A 20,261-nucleotide genomic window follows, 5' to 3' on the forward strand; every position below is an offset into this window, starting at 1 on the left:
TCTCACCTCTCGCCTCTCATTCCTCCCCGTATTAATAATACAAAGGCCTCCACAAAGTAGAAGCCGCGCTTGTATTTTAACAGCACCGGGTTGAGATGTAGCCCAGGTCGCCCCGAGTCTCAGCTAATATTCTCCCGGCGCGCTGCGAGGAGAAGGAGGCGAGGCCTTGGAATGAAGCCATTATTTCTTGCCTTCTCAATTTGAAATTTACAACGAGTTGGCCGTGCGCAACCTGCGGAGGGCGCCACTGCGATCGGATCTGCGTTGCGTGTTAAGAAGAGCTAAATGACCACTCGGGGATGGCCGCGCTTGCACTTTTTGACCCGCCGTAATGGTAATGGTGAGGAACGGCTCGCGAGCGCGGCAGGGGGGGGGGGCAAAGGCGTCTTCTCCGCGCCTCCTCTTTGGTGAAGACGACGCCGACACTGAGGAGCAATTACAGCCGGAAGCGGGCCGCCGTTGGACGGTCGTCACTCAAGGATGCCGGCGGGGGTGACGAAGGCCAACAGGAAGTAGGATGTGCACTCTAATAGCCCTCGCAGGTTGAAGATCTGCTCTAAAAAGGACTCTGTGATGTCTTTCTATTATTCATTTATTCCCAGACGATTCCGAAGGACGAGGCCGAGCCGGCGTCTCCGGTTATTGATTAAATTGCTGAAAATGGAATGAACTAACCGTTCCCGGGGTTGAGTTTTTTCTGGTGTATCTGCTCGAAGAACCGCCCCCCCCGCTCCCGTCCGTCGTCTTTCCTTTCTGTCGACTGTCACAACCGTCTTGCCGGGTGGCGCCGAAAAGGGCACATTTGTTGTAGCGCTCACGCTTCCCGCTTTCATTTGTCTTGGTCGGAGCTTTGTGTGCCCAATATTGATGGCGAGGTAAAAGCGTTGAAAAATTGAATTTGAGCGAGCGCTTCTGGGGAAGAGTGCCGATCACACCTGGCCGTTATTTCTTTCTTGGACCTGAGCCTTGCGCTTCAAACATTCTGCTCTTTTGTTGACTCTGAAAGCTTGTCGGCAGATTGTTCTAAACTAGAGCCTGCTCAATTCGGGCTGAAGTACTCTCAAGCCCCCCCACCACGAAAAATAGAGCTACAAATGTTTCAATCTGGATTCATGACGTATTTGGCCACTTTCACATTTGTTTGAACGACAAAAGATGCGAAACGAGTCTTTTGGCTTCCATCTGGATTTTGGCCTGTTTTAGTGCCGCTTCCCCTCTTTTTTTGTTTGGTGGTGTACCGTGAGAGTTTGCTAACGTTGAGCAATACTCAAAATCTGTCAGGCGGCATTTCCATGCCGGGCGGCACTCGCAGAGACCTTCGGGTTGCAGGAAAAGAGAAATTTTGCGGCAACAGTCCTCGTGAGTCAAGATGGTTGGCTACAAATGACGATCGTCCTTCGTGATGAGTTTTTTGTTTCGCCCCGAGTGAAGTGTGTTTCATTGAACAATTGGATAATAGAAGCGCGAGTGTCATCTAGTCTGCACGGCCTCTTGGGAAAACATCCTCCTCACTCTTCGGGGGAGGGTCAAAGTTCAGGGCCATGTAAACAACAGCTCCTGATTACTCTTCAATTTTTCATTTGATTCTGATTGGAAATCTGGCAGTGGCCTTGGCATGATATGAAACATGGATTAGTGGCGTCTCTGGTTTTAAAGGAGGTGGGGGGGGGCAGCCATTGATTTCCAAGCTACTTAGGGCCTGTTTGTATGTACGGACACACTGAGGTGTTAGCTTGTTAAATGCGAAGTGCGTCGCCCTGTCGGCTTGCTCGGTGAGCGTCGTTTGCGATGTGATGGCGGCTGTTAACGTTTGAACACGACGCCGACGGGTCTGATCGTCTTCCACATCCACAGCGCTTGGGTTTATTTGCAGGTGATTAGGTGGATTTTCTGCTTCGCAAATTCATGATCAAGAAAAGTTGAAGTGTTTTTTTGTTTTCTTTTTGTGGGACTTCGGTATGCCAAAACAGCGCTTCTCCAAATCGATGATAAATAATTATTAGCAGGCTCATGTTCAGCGCTCTGGGCCGTGGATATGGCTTGTTTAGTTTCAAACAGCCCCCAATCAATCGAGGCCTTTCATCTAAAATGGATGAGAGCGCCTTCTTTCTTTTATTTATCCATTTCTTGATTTCATTTGCCGGCGTTCAGCCCCTTGCCTCACCCCGACGCCCGCCGAGGTTTTAATTGTGCATAGCGGTTGTGTGCTTGTTGTCTGCGCTCGTCCGGGGAGCGCCGGAATTATGGATCCGCGACACGAGTTGCCCGATGATTGACAGGCGCGTTCCGTTTGGAGGTGATTAGGTGCACGCGGTCCAAAAGCAAAACAAGCGATGATGGAAATTTCAACACCCCCACTTCAACCTTTATTTTTTTATTTTTTGGACTTGAAAATTCATTGCTGTTGAAGGGTAGGAGAAAGATTATTTTTCAGACAATCAACCGTTTTGTCCGTAATTCATATTTTGGAGTGTTTCGGGACCGAAAGAAAGTAATTCATTTATTTGTTTTAAATTATGGTCCGATTAAGTTTGCGTCATTTTTCAGCCTCAGCCTCTCGATCGGGCCCAATTAGGAAGCGACCAAAAGTCAGGATGTCGGTTTGTGGCACTCCCTCGTTTTCCTCTTTCTCATCTTCTGACCTTCTTCCTGCACCTCAAATGGATAAAGGCCTCTTTTATTTTTATCCGATCCTATTTGCCCTTTGTATACGCCAGGTGCGAAAATAGTGATTAACCCTCAAAAGGGGCGACAATAAAACACCCTGTGGCTGTTACATGAAGCGATATGAAAATGACACGCCGAATGTTTGTCGGCCCTTAAATTAGCGCTCCATATTTTAGTGCGATTTCCACCGGCGAGGCGTCTCACCTTTGCGACTTCTCGCGCGCATTTGCAGAGTGCGAGATGTCTTTGTTTTTGGGCCGACGATGACTTTGGAACGTCATCTAGTTGACGCCGTTTTCAAGACATTATATTTTATTTTTTTTTATTTGACCGCCAACAGCTGCTTCACCTCCAGACTCCATGCAGTGAAAGTTTATTTAAAGTCAACGTGATGAGTGCTTTCTCCATCACCTCGTAGATTTATTTAAATCGTTTGTGCGTGTGATTTCCTCCCCCAGACCCTCGCACCGCACCGCCGCCCCCCCCCCTCCCTTCTCTAATCTGGCTTCCTGTAGACTAAACATAAAATTAAAAAGGGCTGTGCCGTATGTTTTATAGTAATCTGGCAAAGAAAAGAAGGAAGAAAAAAAAAAAAGAACTGGCATCAGCGACTTTTGCAGATAAAAGTGGCGCAGCTCTGCGTGTGAAAAGGCGGATAAAAAAAAAAAAAAAGGAATCTATCCTCTCTAGTTACCCCGCCTCTTTCTTTTGGTTTCGTCTTTGCATATGTTGAGCAACTTGATTAACGGCCGGGCCAAGCAGAAGCTAATTATTTTATTGAGCAGGGCGACGAGGCGGGATCCCACCCGCGGGGATTTGGCTTTGGCTGCAAAATAGTAAAAGGGTCCCCCGACATGTGTGTGATGTGCGTCGCCCCCACCCAGCCCCTCCCCCTCGCTGCCCGTCCCAGTGGGCTACGGCAGGATGAGCCCCAGGTATGGGTGGTCTCATCTCCCGTCTATCAATAAGCAGCTTAAAAGCCGCACTGGAAATGGGAGGGAATACAATGCTGTTGAAATTTGATTTTTTTTTTTTAAGCCCCCACAGGTCAATCGGTTTCAACGCCTTATTTAGGCTCTTCCTATTATCACTGCCACCCCCACCTCACTTCTCCTCCAACCAACGCCTCAACCTTCAACTCACTGCTTTTTTTTTTTTCTCTCATTGGCGCTTCACACCTACTGCGACGATATTCGTGCATTATTCATTTGAAATGCTTCCTGTTTGGACACATTAGACGGTCTCTGATCGCACTGGTCAACAATTTGATGGCATTTTTTTTGTTGTTGTACGTAAGCTTTTCTAGTACTTGTTCTAGTTTTACATTTTTTTCTCAGGTTTTCATTATAATAAAAATGTTATTAATTGTAACACGCTAATTTATTTAGTGATATTTATAAATTAAGCATTAGGCCAAGCCACAGGTAGGATTTTCTTTTTTTCCGATATGCCGTAGCAATAATTAACAGCACGTGGCGCAAGCTTGTACGGGTTGAATATAAAGACACAAAATTGAAAGCGTAAAAGTAAAGACATTTTTTTTAAATATGTTGACGATGATGTGAATCGGATCAAGTGCTCACTCGGTCGATCACGAACAATTATTTGAATAATTAATTGCAATGAATTGGATAATACAAAAACTGTATGGAAACTATGGACTGCATCGAGCACAAAAAAAAATAAAAAAATCTTTGAAATGATTTACCCTTTTCATGTTGCACTGAGCATAAAGTCGACGCATGTATGTAAATCGGCATCCGACTGCAAATATTCCATCATGACTGATAATGACTCGACGTCGCCTCGCGTCTTCCTCCCGAACCTCCGGAGTGACCTCGCACTCCCGCCTGCTACTCGAAGCATCTCTGCCCGTCGACTCTCGCCCACCTTTCGCCGCCCACTCTTACTTGAGCTGCGGACAACATCCCGTCGGCCTCTCCAAATGCTGAGGTTAGGCTTTAATTGTGGCGCGGCGCTCGCAACGCCAGACAAAACAGCGGCGCCCGTGTCAGCCGACGTGTTGTGAATAGTTCACATAATACCAGCGTATACACAGCGGACACGCAGGCAGCCACCTTTTGCTCTTCTCCCCGAATAAGAATCTGACATAAATTCTGCACATATAAAATTAGTAAATGCCACTGTAGCCGTAGTTAAATATCACGTAAGACCCTGGGGAGGGCGAGGCGATGGGAGGGATGGAGGTGGTTGAAAGGGGAGGGGGGGGGGGGCTTACCTTGGCCTATTTTTTCCCCTTTAACAGATTGGAGGAGAAAAAGAGAGAATGCTGGCGACAAAAGAGAGAGGATGGAGAGGAAGCAGCTGTGCGCGAGCGAGGGGGGAGGGGGGGGCGCTCGATGCCGCCACCGCTGTCACCCTCCGCCCTCCCTCCTCTTCATTTTGAAGCCATCAAATAAAAGGCGTCATTAGAGGTTAAGTGGGCTCCACTCTGGCACCCTAATAAAGTTACTTCGGAGAGGGGCCAGGGGTTGTTCACACAGACATTTGAGGAAATGAGCACCAATGTCGTCGTTAAAAAAAAAAAAGTGGCGCCTTTACCGTGTCGACAGCGCAGCTTGTTGGACGCTTGCTCCACGGCGTATTTTTGGAATATCCAATATCAGTTGATTAACTTGCGGTGATGGCAGGCCAACCGAATCTCGATTGTGTTCCTTTGAGAGTTGAAGAGAAGAAGAAAAAAAAAAGATAAAATCAGGGATGGGCAAGTTGGGAGGAGACCACAAATTTTGTGAAACGGCTCTCTCGTCTTCTCTGATGAAAAAATCCGGAGCTCTTAAGCAATGGCTGCCATCTAGTGAGGAGCACTGTCATTACAACTTTAAACCAAATCCCGAGCGGGTGACTGCGTGTATTTTCGAACCGCCTCATTTTTGTCTGAAGTCGGACTAAATTGGACTTTCCACTCGGCCTCCCAATAGCAACCTGTTGCTTGCGCGCAGTCTGAACCTTGGCCGAGAGCCAGTGTCGGGCGGGTAGGAGGGCGGGAAACCGCTTCCCTCGCCTCTTCCTCATTAATTCAACAGGCAACCAACGTGGTGTTTACAGCCACTAAGTGACGAGCAGAAGGCCGTTAAAGCTTTAATGTTGCATCGCAACAGCTTGCTCCTGCCAGTCGTGTTGGAAGCATTTATCAGTTGCACTCCGACGGGCGCAAATTGCATGAACGGGAACGGACCTGATTGAAGGCAGGCCAATGTGGTTATGATTTGCAGAGTAAACGTTATTCCGATGGCGTGTCTGAGCAGCACATTCTCCTCTTGGTTTCGTTGGGACTGACGGCGGTGTGCAGTCTGCGGCGGCGGGGGGGCGCTCCAAGAAACGCTTCACGCTAAATGACTCCAAAGCATTTAGAGTCCAACACTCGGGATGGAATTTGGGAGAAGCATATGGAAGCTTTTATGTCATGTTTTTCTGGTTGATATACAGAATCTGTAAGAAATGATAATGCCTTGCAGCTGCGGGATAAATAAGGTGTCTGTTCGTGGATGACTTGATGGCCTCTGTTTGAAAAAAAAAAAATGCAATTGTGTCATTTTAAGCCCGTACTGCCAACGATTGCTCTCGACATATTTATCAAAAGTTTTTTTGGGATTATTTTTAAATAGCCTTTCAATTTTACATGCCTCATTTATCAACCCTTCTTATCGTCGCCCCAAATTGTTTCCCATGTGGCCACAGTCGCCTTGAAAAAGTAACTGAAGTACTTTCAATAGGAATGTAATCAGATTACTAGAGTAGACATTTTTTTTTTGTTTTCAGTTTATTATCCCTCTTGGGAGGATTTCAATTCTCCCAAGAGGGATAATTCACAATGTGAGACCAAGAGCATTCTTGCGCTTGAATAATCGTCACTTGCCACAAGTTCCTTCCGAGTTGTTCGCCATCGAATGTTTGGGAAAACATTTGAGCACATCAAAGCGCGCTTTTGAGATGACGTATTGTTTGAAAGGAGCCCGCTGACGTGATTCGGGGTAAAAAGGCGAACTTTGACAGCTCTCTATTGCGCTCAAGAAAAAGTGATCTGCTCGGCGGAATGCGAGCGCGCCTCTGACAAATTGCATTACGCCGCAAATGGCCGAGTATTTTGAGAGGCTCCGATTTGTCGTCTCCAATGAAGGCCATGGACGCTCAGCGGTCCGGGCGCGTTGCCCGACGGCCGCTCCGCAGCCAAACTGATTGGACGTAATGTCTGACAGCTGTCGGGAGCGGATGCGTGTTTTTGGCGCCGAAGTTTTGTGCACGTCCGGGCGGCGAGAGAGAAGGCGAAGAAACGCACCACTGCCAGTTGTGATGAAAAAGGAACAGGAGGGTCGTTGGGCTCATCTGGCACAGCTTCCCGTTCTCGGGGCCTCGTGTCAAGTGGTTGGTGTGCTCCACTTCCAGCTGTGCAGCGTTCGACTGGACCTGCGGGGTTCTGCGGTGTCTGACGAGTGGGCTAATGTGGTTGCGGTCAAGTTGGGTGGCCGGCAGTCATGGGGATTACGCTATGTTGTTTTGCCGCTAGTTTGCCGCGGACGAACATTTGGAATACTGCTTTAGAAATTTCAGTTGAGGATTATTTTGGAAAAAAAATAATAAATAATTAATTAATTTAAAAGAAAATTTTATATATATATATATATATATATATATATATATACATATATATATAGTGATAGACTGATGTGTTTTTTTCAGGGCCGATACCGATTATTAGTAGTCATGGAGGCCGATAACCGATATTTCAAACCGATATTCATTGATTGGAAAAAAGGGTTCAAATGGTGTCAACATTTTTCTAAATTAAAAACTCCAATACTTGACTTAGTATAAATGCCTTCAAGCACGTTTCTTAAACAACTTTAGTGATTTGTTCAAGCTTTTTTTTCGATCTTAGAAAATAGAAAAGCACACGAGCACAGCAGAGAGAAAGAGAAAGGTGCGTACGTTAGCGAGCCAAAATAAACCAGCTTTTAATTTATCGGCCGATGCCGATTATCGGCAAAATGCCAAATATCGGCCCCGATAATCGGCCGATCTATCACGAGTACGTACGTGTGTGTGTTTGTAGCGGTATATTTTGACTTATTGCAGTTGTGTTTTGGAACGTGCGCGCAGTTTCTACTTGTTCAGCCTGACATGTCGATGCACGTCTCTCAACAGCCGCGCAGTGGATCAAGCGTTTGCTGTTTGAGTTCCTTGTCACCGATTAGCAGCCATTAGCAGTCTGCGCTTGTCTCATCGCCTGCGCTATCGATTTGACGGCGAGCCGCAGTCAAACAGACGTTAATGATGCAAACAACACAAGCGCACGTACGCCAAACGTCCCCGGATTGTCGAGAACGAGATCGGGGATTATTCTTTGGCAGCGCAAACAAAAGTCAGATGACTACTTGCCATATTGTTCCGCCGGATATTTATCGCGATGGATGTGAACAATCTGAGCTGAGACGATGGTGCGCTCTTTTGCAAAGGGATTCATATTTCATCGTGCGCTAATTCATTTATGACGCGGAAAATAAAAGATTATGGCGACGAGACGGTTGTTGATGTTTTCATTTGTTTGTTTGCAAAGAAGTCGACGTGCTCAATAAAACAGCAAATGACAACACGGGCGTCCCGCGTGCCGAGCGCGACACGTTTTGAATATCTATTATTTACACAAACAGGGTGTCGGCTGTGGAGCGAGCACTTTGTTTACTAAATATGTGTTTGGGCCCGGATGAAAACGCGGCGCTTGCATAATTCATGGCCCGCTCGCGTTTGTTTGCTGGCGCAAGTCGAGCGCCGCAAAACGTGCCGGCGCTCGCGCATTAAAAATAAAACGAGTGCACGGCTTGCAACAAACTCATCAATATTGCACATTGCGCTCGGGTGTGACTTTTTCGAGTTCCTTTATTATATATGAAGCGATTTTGTTGGATATCGCACTAAACTGTCTTTTCTTGTCAAAATGAAAGTTAAATTGAGATCAAAGTGTCATTTTCTGTCCAAATCAAAACTTGAGGCAATTTCCTTCCTTTTACTCCTCTTGGCCAAGTACACACAAATAAATTTGGATCATTTGATGAACATACTTCAATAAAGAATGCGATGATTCCCTTTTCCGTCCTCCTGCATTTGGCGGTCAGGTGAGAGCTTGCCGGCTCTCTCGCCGCCTTCAGGGCATCTCCGGCGCCATTTAATCCAAATGCCAATTTGGAGCGCACAAATAGGAAGGAGCCACCTCCCGCCCTCCCGCCCGCCGCGGCGGTTGTTTGGCAGCCACCAGCGCACACATTCATGCATCTGTAAGATGTTTCATTTCATTTGAAATCTATATTTTGATTTAACTCTCAGCTTGGCGCATCTATAATTGGAGAGGAGGGAGCTGTCCGGAGGTGCGCGCTTGTCAGTCAGCGTTTCGGTTGCCCTCGGGGGCCGCCTGGCACTCCTGCGGGTATCAAAGTGCTGCTAATTAAACGCGGGCCCCACCGTCCGGGCCTCGGCATCTCCGGGGCCAAGCGAGAGCCCCTCGCCTGGCGGCTGCTGTCCTGGCCGTGCCTTGGAGAGAGCGGCTGCTTGCACTTATTACCCATTGTCCAATTGACTTCATGTTTCATCCGAAGCGCCCCCCCACCCCCCCACCCACCGCCGCCCTCCTCCACTGATGACTCTACCAACCCCCCGCTGCCATTCGCTGTCACCTCCACCACCTCCTCCGGTATTTATGATTTGATATTTGCCCGGCCTAATTATTCTTCTGAAAATCTCCTCCAGCCAACGTCGGCCTCGGTTGTTTGTCATTTGATTTGGGCTTGATAAAAGTGAAGGCGGGCATGCGCGGTGGTGAAATAACGGCGCCCCCACCCATCGCCCGTCCCAACCGCGTGGGGGGTTATCAATCCCCCCCCCCCTCCTCCCCACGTGCCCGGCAAACTGATATCCCAGAAAATTAACTTCAATTAATAACCCAAATCCCCCCGACGATGCGGCAGCCGGGGCACGGTGGTTTTTGAAGGAGAACCTTCAAAGATGTCGTTCTGGATGTTTCACGCTGGGGAGGAGCCTTTTTTATTTTTTTTTTCCTTGTCATCAGCCACCATTTGAATATCCCCGATTAAACCGTTTCATTGATTTGGATTTACATAATCATTCAAATAATGGGGGATTGGCACAAAATAGCAGCAAGCAGCATGGCTGTTGTCCTCACGTGCCCTTCCGGCGTTTCCCACGGTGGCACACAAATACAACAACCGCAGCGTGCTTATCGCCTCCGCCGCCACAATAAAATGCGAGTGTGTTTTCTCGACGCTTCTCGTAAGGCATGGCGGTCACGTCTTGGTGGGGGGGGGGGGGGGAGCCGCTTATTTATTTGTGGCCTGTCAGGATAAAGAGGGCAACACGGAGCGAGTCTGAGAACATCATTTCTCTGGGAGTACCGTAGCCTGAAGCGCTGGTTGCGCATCCGCGTCTCCACACACACACGAGCAGTGAAAGTGGCTGTTGACCCGCTGAATAATGCTTTTTGACTGTTGTGGCTGTGTGTGCGTGTGAAGCAGCTTAGCACTCCCCCGCTGCCTCCTGTTAGGGGCTAAAAGGCTCCATGTCAACAACAAGCAAGCGACCCTGGCGCACGCCAACACAAACACAACATGGCACGTCTTAAATAGAATAAAGATAGCGAGGAGGACGTCGAAAGGCTCCATTAGCCTCCTGACTGTCGGGGCGGGCTCAGTGTCACAACTTGGCTGGAGACGCGGCGGGGAGCTTGGAGAGGCGCCAGCGGCCTGTTTACAAGCCAGACATGTGTTTGATCGTGGCCTGCCAGCGCTCGATCGCCGCCAAATCCCCTCCGTATGAAAAATCAAGTCAAGGGCTTCCTCTGAAGCGCCTCGGCTCAGCCGGGATGCCGTCAGAGCGAGGCGCTGACTCGGTTTGTTTCGCCGCCCCGTCGGCTGTTTGGGACGTTTGTTTGCTTGCCTCGGCTCATCGGCCGCATTAAGTCTCGCATTGAGCCTCCAAAGTGACTGATTTCGAGGGATCCCGTCGAGGAGCTGCCTCAGCATTTATTTTTTTTTTTTAAGTTGACGGTGGAAAGTTGTTTGTTTGTAAATTGTGAGTCGTTAGCTTTGTTTTGGGCCGTTCATGTCAGGCTCCAAAGTGGAAATATACAAAGTCAATCTTTTTGTCGCTTTTCATCCGCCGTTGCTTATGAGCGCCCCCCGATGGTCCAGACTGCAATGGCATCCGATTCATATCTGACGTATGTCCAAAGAGGCCTGGAATGGAATTATTTGGTGTAAAATGTCTTCTGGCGTTCAGACGTTATTTTCATGCTCCAACTATCAGAGCACTGTCTGTCCTCCGAAGCACAAAAAAGTAAGATGGCGAGCTTCTTTTCTTCTTCCGCCGTATGTATACGGTGGCATTAATCATGCGCCCCGTGCTGAATGTCACAGAGTGTGCCTGCTCGCTCTGAATAAACACTGTCATCCCTCTGCAGGAATAACCTTCACATTTTGCCACTGCCATGCGGCTTTGCTTGTGTACAGTTTCTGCCTGTGTGTGCGTGCGTGTGCGTGTGTGTGTGTGCGTGCGTGCGCATCTTCCAGCCAGACATCGGGTTCGGAGGCCGTGTAAACAAAAGATCAGTACAAGGCAGACGTCAGGAATTTGCTTGTGCGTCTGTACTTTCTCCGTCATCTTTTACAGCATTTTTGTGTTGGATTATTTTGAGGCAGAGCAGAGTGTGTGTTTCTCTCTCTCTCTCTCACACACACACACACACACACACCAAGATACATCTCTCTTCTCTCGTCCTGTGTCACATCCTCGCCTCCTTTCCTCTGACCGAATCCCTCGTTTGTTTTCATTAGCGTGATTGCCTCAATGTCTCTCTGACCTTCAGCCGTCTTTAACACTCGCTGACACGCGCGCTCCGGATTATCACTTCTGATTTCTGGGGTCTCCCCCCCCCCCCTCCCCATTCCGTATCTCTTTCTTTCTGTCCGTCTCTGTGACGTGTGAGGCAGCAGCTCCCCTTAGAATAACAAGCCTTCTTTTCACTTATTCACTTTTTTCTTATTAATCACCGGTGATGAGCAAAAAGGGGGGGGGGGGGGGCGTCCATCACTGGTCAGGGTAGATAAAGTATAGGGGGGGCGTTTTGCAGAGTGACCTTCAGTGGTGATTGGGTACAATTAAGCCTTGAATGATGGTTTGAACTGTAAAGCCACTGGGACAGAAAGGTGGCGTGGACACGCGTCCACGCTGGCCTGTAAATACGTTATTTGCCGCTGCTCCCCACATCATTATTTATCATCAGCCGTGTCGTGTGTGTGCGTGTTGGGGGGATGAAGATTAATTGGAGGGCTGATTGAAGGCAGCACTCGTGCGAAGTGGCTCATGATAACGTCTCCTGAGGGCACTTCCACACGACGTGACGATGGCGTTCCAAAGCGATGTCGTGTACACGAGGATTTTTGGTCACAAATTCACGTATTTTCAACGCCCCCCCTCCCACAAAAAAAAAAAAAAAAAAAAAACATAAGCCTTCAATGTCTCCGTGGTGGCGCTCGCACAAATGTAACCAAGCTAAGCATGTAAGCCTCACATCTCTGAGGTTGCGAGTTTGATTCTCAGCTGTGAAATCCAGAACGTGTCCATCGGGGTGAGTGTGACGCCACCGACTGGAAACCGGTTCAGATCAGAATTCTGAACCGTGGTAAAGCGTTGCTATCGACCTCCTGGTTCTGTGTCTCGTCTCGGCGTTTCTTCGGTTGTTCTGACCCGATGGTGGAGAAGCCATCGGCCGTTCTTGTCCAGATGTGCCCGAGATTATTACAAGGCTCATCAAGCTGCTTTGGGAGATAACGGGCCTTAAAGGTCCAAAGCGCCGCAAGGGCGAAGAGGTCCTCCACTTTGGTGCTGTCCATCTGTGAGGGTTCTTGAGGACCCGGGGCTTGGTTTTGTCACGCGGGGAGAAGGGGGTGGGGGGGGGGGGGCAGAGGGCTTGAACGAGGCCCATGCGGAGGCTTTGGCTCAAATGATTACGGAAGACCGGGAGCGGTGCCCGGAGTCATGAAAGACGTCGCTCCCTCCAAAGTACGCTTCTTCAACTTTTGCCGCTCTCAGCGTGTCAACTGAAGTTGTTCTGCAACTCCGGAATTTCTCAGGAAACCGACCAGCGTTTTCCGTGAAGCTTTGATTGCGCTGCGCCGTTTTCCAGTCAGCTTTCAGGCGAGCTTGAGTAATTGAGTGAAAATATGACATACGTGTGAACCTCCCGCTAAGTTGAAGCATCACCTTGGAGTGACCCCTCGGGATGTTCTTAAGGCATCGCAGATGTCCTTTGCAAACAGCCTCCTCTCACGGTAATCATGAAAAATGATGACCCCGAGCCGGTTTTGTTTATTGGCGAGATCTGGCTTATTTTGAGACGGATTCAAGACACATACGAGATTCTAATGGCCGGCAGATGCGCCGCGCTGTGTGTTTGTTTGCAGAGGCGGATTTTTTTTTTTTTTTAGTTTCAATACGGCAGCTGCTTCAGATCAGAGCGGTCGGCCGGAGCGGGTCCGCCCGTCCACCTGGCAAAACATGACGGGAACGTCATGGTGACGGTGATTAGAACAAGCCGGCTCACAAACGGCCGGTTTATTGAGATGATGCATCTGAATGGTTCTGTTGTTTCAGCTGCAAATTGGGGGCCGGTGGGGGATCAGCGTCAGACTGAAATATGGGATCTTCCACAGGCCCAAACAAAAGCCAGACAATCTATTTATACTTGAGTGTTCACCTTCTCTGGATTTCTACTGGTTTTGTGATGCGGAAGACAGCTGGGCCTTGCAAACCCGTTTTTGAGTTAAGCGGACATGATGTTGTTTTCTGATCTTGTTTTTTTTTTTTTGTATGTTCTTTTTTCTGTTCAGTAGCAGTTGTTTGAGGATTTGTAATTACGTAACATCTATGCTTGTTTCCTATGCGTTTCACATTATATGTTAACTTTGGTCTTTTCAAGCTGGCAATGCAGTCGCCATTTTGACTTTGTGTCATCGAAAGAAAATATGAAAGTACATTGCACATTCTGGGCCGATGACAGTGTTAAAAAAAAAAAGCACATTTGAGCTTGAAGAGAGAGACTCACATGATCTGTGAAACGGTGACGTCCCCGAATGTCAAATCGTTTTATTACATTAGAAGGAAAGTAGAAATAATTGATCGTTTTTGTGTCGGTTAATTAAGTTGATATCCCAAAGTTCCTTTTCCAAGCTCCGTGTGGCAACATTGCCGACATGCCGCGACTTTTCCTTGGGCCTCCATCAAACGGAATCAATCTTCGCTAAAGCCTCGCCGTCACGTGCGACACCAGCAGCTTTTGCCGCCATCTCCTCCTTTTATCGGCTGCCTGTTACTGCTGCCGCCACTTCATAAATGAAGCCATTACACTGGATGGGGGGGGCTTTCCGTACACATAAACAGTTTGTAGGTACTCAGTCTTGCTGTCTGCCGGGGAGCTTTAACCCGGGCCGGCTTAGTGGCGAGGCAAGGGGGCTTTATGGGACATTGGGGAGCAGCTCGCGTGGACTAAATAGAATACCCATCGGTGTCTGTCCCAATGTGACATAAAGCCGGAAAAATCTCGCTTTCTGTGTGTCTGACAGGCAAACAAGAAACACGCACACACACACACACGAGTGCTGGTCTCAATGCAGCTCAGGGGTTTTATGCTGACACTAAAAAAGGTTTGGACTAAAAGGGCCTCCCTCTCGCCTCCGTGTGTTACCTGCCCGGCTGCTGCGCCGATGGAGCGACTTAGCGACTGACTTGGCGACTGAAGTGCAGTGTGGTGGAGATCTGACAGGGATCTCCATGTGATGGGCTCCCGAGGGGGCGGGGGGGCCGCAGCCAAAGTCTTTCTTCGGCTTTCTTGGTGGGCTCCGAGGCCGAGGCAGGCTTGTTTTCCGAAGACAATGTCTCAAAGAACTCGTGTTTTTTGTCAAACTTTTGGGGGCGTGCTGCCGTGTGTATGTTGGCTTCGTTGCAGGTTGCTATGGATATGCTAAATGAACGTCTGTCTTTTATTCGGTGGCATGTGCACAAACCAGGATGTGGAGGAATTGCGGCCAAACTAAATGTTGGGATTGTGTGAGAGGCCTGGGGTTCCTCAAACCTGCGCTATGTGAAAAAAAAAAAAATACAATTAAAATATGCTTTTGCCCAAAAAAAGTATCGGGACACTTGGCCATTCCTGGTGTGGCGAGGATGGCGCGGCTTCCGTTTTTACAGCTCTGTAACAACCTGTTCGTCGTCACTCCATCGCACGAAACTGAGCTTTTTTTAACCTTGAGCAGATAAAAGGCTAAAAAAAAAAAAAAATGTTCGGTGAAAGCTCGGAAGTCTGCAATTGTCCAAAAGGTCTTAGTAAGATAAGGAATTAAGCTTTAAGCATCTTTCGACACCGTTTTGTCTCGATATTAGGGCACCAGTCATTTCTGAGAGAAGTTTGAAGAAAGATTTTCAATGCAATTTCATGAATGGAATTCGCTTGGGGGGGGCGACAAGCACGAGAAAGAGCTTAAAGTCGAATACGAGTAGCCACAAAAGGCATTCTGGACTTTTTCGAGCTGTGATAAGTTTAAAAAAAAAAAAAAAAAAAGTCTTTCTTTAAAATAAAATTAGTTTGAAATAAAGCAGACGTGAAGTTCTTGTGAGATGCGCAACAATAAAAAGACAGACGACAAATTAAAAAAAAAAAAAATGGTTGCGCACATCCTGGACGTCTTACGTTTGGCAGCAAAGAAAAATCAATTTTGCTTGACAGAGTGCAGGATCTAAATATTTAACTCGCAACGTCTCTGTTAGCTCAGACGGCTCTGGAAATACTTGAACGAGCCACCGATAATATTTCTACTTTTTGCACATGGCCGCGACACCTTCGCAGCAGTGCCTTGATTGAATTGGAGCGTGCACGTTAAGTGTTTTTTTTTTTTTGATGGAGACGGCTTGATCCTTGTGCACCAGTGCACCACCACAACCCACACACACACACACACACACACACACACACACATCCCATTATACGGCGTCAGCCAGGCTCAAAGTGGATCATTATTTACTAAACAGGTTGCCTAACAAGAGAAGAGTGATTCCCCTGCAGGCTGGCACAGAAAAAAAAAAAAAAAAAACTCCTGCAAGCGTGGCGCTGGAGCAATATCCATCATAATTGATGTGTTGCAAAGCAGATTACACACATTAGCGCACACTGTTGGAGCAATGACAGCTCCGACTGAACATGACAAATTCCATAATGTGCGGGAAAAAGCCCTTATTTGCGTCTCGGAGGCCACCGCCGACCGAGGGGATATTTGCATTGAGTTTGTTGACCTGCGCCAACCTCGCCTCGCCCGCGCGCTCCTTTATTTGTAATTAAGATCACTAACGAGACCGAATGGGCTAATCTAGCACTTAGCATGAGTAGCATGGATGACGCTGGCAAGTCGCAAGGTGATATTTACTCGGAAACCTGTCGGATTTGCGTGGTCGCGAGGCATCGTGAGCGCGTGCGTGAGCCTAATCGGTCTGCTTGATGGAGAAATAAAGCTTCATGCTCCGTGGCGGATGACAGAAAAAAGAAAATATTTTCTGGTGAGAGGTGTGTAGGATGTGCCAGCTTGGCGAAAAATCCTGATTTCAACCGTTTTTCCTTTGTGCTAATCGTCCTTTTTAAGTCAAAGAAAATGTGAGTTAAACTGTAACACACACACACACACACACACACGCAGTAATTAAGTAATTAACACCATATGTTAATCACTAACGACCCAGCCAATAAGCCATGACAGGCCATCACCACAGACGTCCTCGCCCAGCATGCTCTGCTTGGTGTGTTTAAAAAAAAAAGAAAAAACATCTTGTGGTTATTTTTCCTCGTTGCCATTTAATCTATCGACCGGAAGTTTGTGCGCAGAAAGTGAGTGGACCCGTTGCTTGAAAGCAAATTTTTTCGCCATGTTCTGCTTTAGCTGCACTCTTTCCTTCGCATGTCATCCCACACAATCAGGAATAATCGTTTTGATACAAGGTAAGCTGATTTGCCTAAGCCAGCGACTAATTAAGTCAACTTAATCATTCCATTTCAATTCATGTCTTTTTTTTTTTTACCCAAATTTCTTTCCTTTTGTAGCCTGCAGCTCTCGCACGCGTCCCAAGTCTGTTACGACACTGACCTCTAGTGTCAGATGAGTTTGCAAAAGTGACGTTACATTGCTTCGTCCCATTCCAGAGTTGGGAAGGTTTGGCCTCCCAACGCCCGAAGTCCGCAACGAGCACGAGTAGATGACGAGTCAGGGTAACGAGAGCCAAAGCTTTTTTTTTTTTATTTCGTCTTTGCCTGCATCGTCAAGAAGCGGATGGCCTGTGGCAGACGTGTGTGTGTGTGGGTGTGTGTGTGTATTTTATTTTCCACCCCACTCATGTTCCTGACAAGGAGATTGTTGCATCTTGGCCAATATGGAGAAGTGCAGCAGTGAGTGTGTTGCGCTGCGGTAATCGGCATAATAGGGTCAGGCCTGCATTTAATAAACGATGAACGGCAGCTCCAAAGGCCCCGGCGCCCGGGCCGGGTCGCGGGAGTGAAACACGGCGCTGAGAGAGTTACAGAGAAGAGCGAAGGGGGGCGGTGTATGAATAATGCACACGAGATGGCCATCAGAAAAACCTAAATGCAGCACGAAGGTGGGGTGCTGGCGGGTTCGTTATCTTCCTCTGCTAATGAAGCTCATCGTGTTCCCCGCCGTCCAGTGTGGAGAAATAAAACAAAAGGCGACGACGTCATTCCATCAGGGTCCTCTCGTGAGCCGCAAGTCCAAGGTCAAGCCGATAAGACGAGGTGGAAGTGTGTCGGGGAGTGTGTGTGACACCGGCCGGGGGCGCGCTTGTGGATTAGCATGGAGATACAAAAAGCAAGAAAAAGATCTTGACACACACACTCACTGTGTGTGTGTGCTGGTAGCCGGCGGGTTCGGAGAGGAAATTGTTGTCTAAATTTACATGCAAAAAGGTCGTGGTCCCCAAGTGCAGTGTATTGTTTTTTTGTTTTTTTTTGGCGTGAAATCGGACAAAATGCTTTTTTTTTTGCTCAAAAACAAAACAGGCGATGAAGTAATAAATTACATTTTTCTACGACTGCTGGATCGAGATGACAAAATGAAAACTTTTTATTTAGGAAAAACGTTTTTTTGGGGGGGGCTTAAATGGTCCATCACACCAAGTTTGTATGAAAGCCAACAAAATTCCCAAAATTGGGATGAAAATTTAATTCGAAGCGTTTCTATACTATCGACAAATTTGGGCCTTTCTTTTTCAAATGAAATCCCATTTCCCGTTTAAAAAAAAATGATAATTCATCCCAGCAATTGAGTGCTAATTATCGTAAACGTAAAAAGCCTTCTGGTTTATCAAACTCTTCCTGTAATCTCATCTCATGTGCTTTATGCATGCACATTTTTTCTAAGCTATTAACATGCATCAAAAAAGAGAAACAGCATAATTGCCCCCACGCTTGAAAAAAAAAAATACAGCAACAATCGCATTTCCATTTCACATCTACCTCGTCTGTCGTCCCGCTTACGTTGTCTCGGCGGCGTCCGTCCGTGTACTTAATGATGGAGATTTCTGATTTTACTTTTTAATATTTCCCCCATTTCTGTGTCCGCTGTCCTTCCCTTCACCTCCAGCCCACACTGTGATTTAAAACACACACACACACACACACACGCGGGCGGCGTCTGTTTTACGGCACAATAACACAAAGCACGGGGCCGAGACACCTTGGGTCGCCCCGGCCCCATCTGTTGCACATCTGGAAGTGGTGCACCACAACCAATAATTGCAAGTCAATTTGTTTGAAGTTATGGATTTGGCATCTGGCGCCATTCATAAAAACAACTCTGGAAATCGTATTCATTTTATAGCATTTCGGAAAGGCCCAGCCACCCCTTTGTTTTCTTTTTTTTTTTTTCTTCTTTTTTACTGTAGCTCCATGAATGCGCAAGGGGCCATGTTAGCCAGACTTTTATTATTTTTTTTCCAAGGGGCCCACAGCATTTTGGGATGACTTAATGACCTTAACCTTTGTGTCATAGTTTTGCACATTTCCACAGTTAATGGGCCGGCTGAGAGGCAGGATATTGTTGTTTGTCACACATGTGTGACTCACGGCCGGAAATAGATATGACACGTGATGCTTAGCGACTCTCGACATGGTTCTTTCCAGTGGCGCCGCTGCTCATTTGCGCAGAAGATGTGTCATTGCAAATCCAGATGAGGGCCTTGAAGGTTGCTTTCGTGTGTTGACTTGCATCGAGACACGTGCATATGCAGGAGGTGATTAAGTGGAAGCGATGGCAGGCTCGACAGGTGAGAGCGTCGTCGCGGCGCGGGCGGACGCTCAGTGGCTGACGGGGGCTTTGACAACGTCGTTTTGGTGACAGGACGCCCCTCGGCTGGGGAGGGTCACGACATCCCTTCCCTGCTTTAGATATGTCAGTCCTTACACGGCAGCTCGCGTACCACAGTGCTGGAATTTAGGAGAGGACTGGATGAAAAAAAAAATATATATATATATGTACACGCATATGTGTGTATATATATATATATTTATTTATTTATTTTTTTGTGCGTGTGTGTATATATTAAATATGGTCTAAAATAGAAGAAAGGAAGAAAATAGAATGTGAAATGTGGTTGTCATTTGACTTTGTGCATCACACAGTGCATTGCTGCCACCTGCTGGTGGTTTTCATGTAGCAGCCATTATGTTGTGCCTAGGAGGGAAGGATTTTATTGACAGTATTTAACCCTGCCTTGCCTCAAAGTGATTTGGCAGATTTGGTTTTAGCAGATCTTTCCCCACCTGAGAGTCTAATCGGTTTCTCATCAAGACGAGAGCAGGAAGTCTCCCTATAGTGTCTGAAAAATGATCTCTCACGTTGACGTGTTATCGGATACTCGGTGGCACTGCTTTCGCAATCTGACGTGCGTCTTCCAGTACGTGACTTGATGAAGTGTGATATTCCAAATAAAAAGCGCCCCGTTCTGATGTCACCGTTGCCTCATCCGACCACAAATCCCGTTTGAAGCCCTTGCATGGAACAAACCTTCAACTTTGTCCACGACGGCCTTTGAACGTTAGGAAATGCTTTTGTCTTCGGAGTACGTAGTCTTCAAATAGGGGAGGAAAAGTTTGCATCCTGTTTTAGTCCTTTGTGCATGCTTTCATTGAAGCTAACATGCACGTTTTTGGAACGTGGAGGCCGGAAGCCAGAATTTGAAAACCTCAAATCTTTGAGGCGAATAAGCTAAACAATTGAAGAAAAAATCGCAGTGTGCTGTAAACCGTAAGAAAAAAAATATCGTGAACTAAAAAACGGATTTTGTTAAAGTACTGTTGGCACTGTCGTATTCGTGTGTTGGATGTGTGACATCAGAATTTTGAGACTGAGTGTGAGTTGTGGCCGACAGCAGCATTTCTCTGGATATGTTCAGTCATTTTTTTTAATTCAGATGCCGTTAAAAGGATAGAAAAAAAAATTGTGATATTTTGAAAA

At 47.3% G+C, this 20,261-nt stretch overlaps 1 protein-coding gene across 1 annotated transcript in view; it reads left to right on the forward strand.

Annotated features, from left to right (window-relative positions):
- Window positions 1-20,261, forward strand: part of mdfic (MyoD family inhibitor domain containing) — a 134,403-nt gene that overhangs the window by 85,783 nt on the left and 28,359 nt on the right. The gene's annotated exons all lie outside the window — the stretch shown is intronic.

Source organism: Idiotropiscis lumnitzeri, chromosome 2 (genome assembly GCF_059441095.1).
Source record: "Idiotropiscis lumnitzeri isolate Australia: NSW breed Sydney's pygmy pipehorse chromosome 2, RoL_Ilum_1.0, whole genome shotgun sequence".
Lineage (NCBI taxonomy): Eukaryota > Metazoa > Chordata > Actinopteri > Syngnathiformes > Syngnathidae > Idiotropiscis > Idiotropiscis lumnitzeri.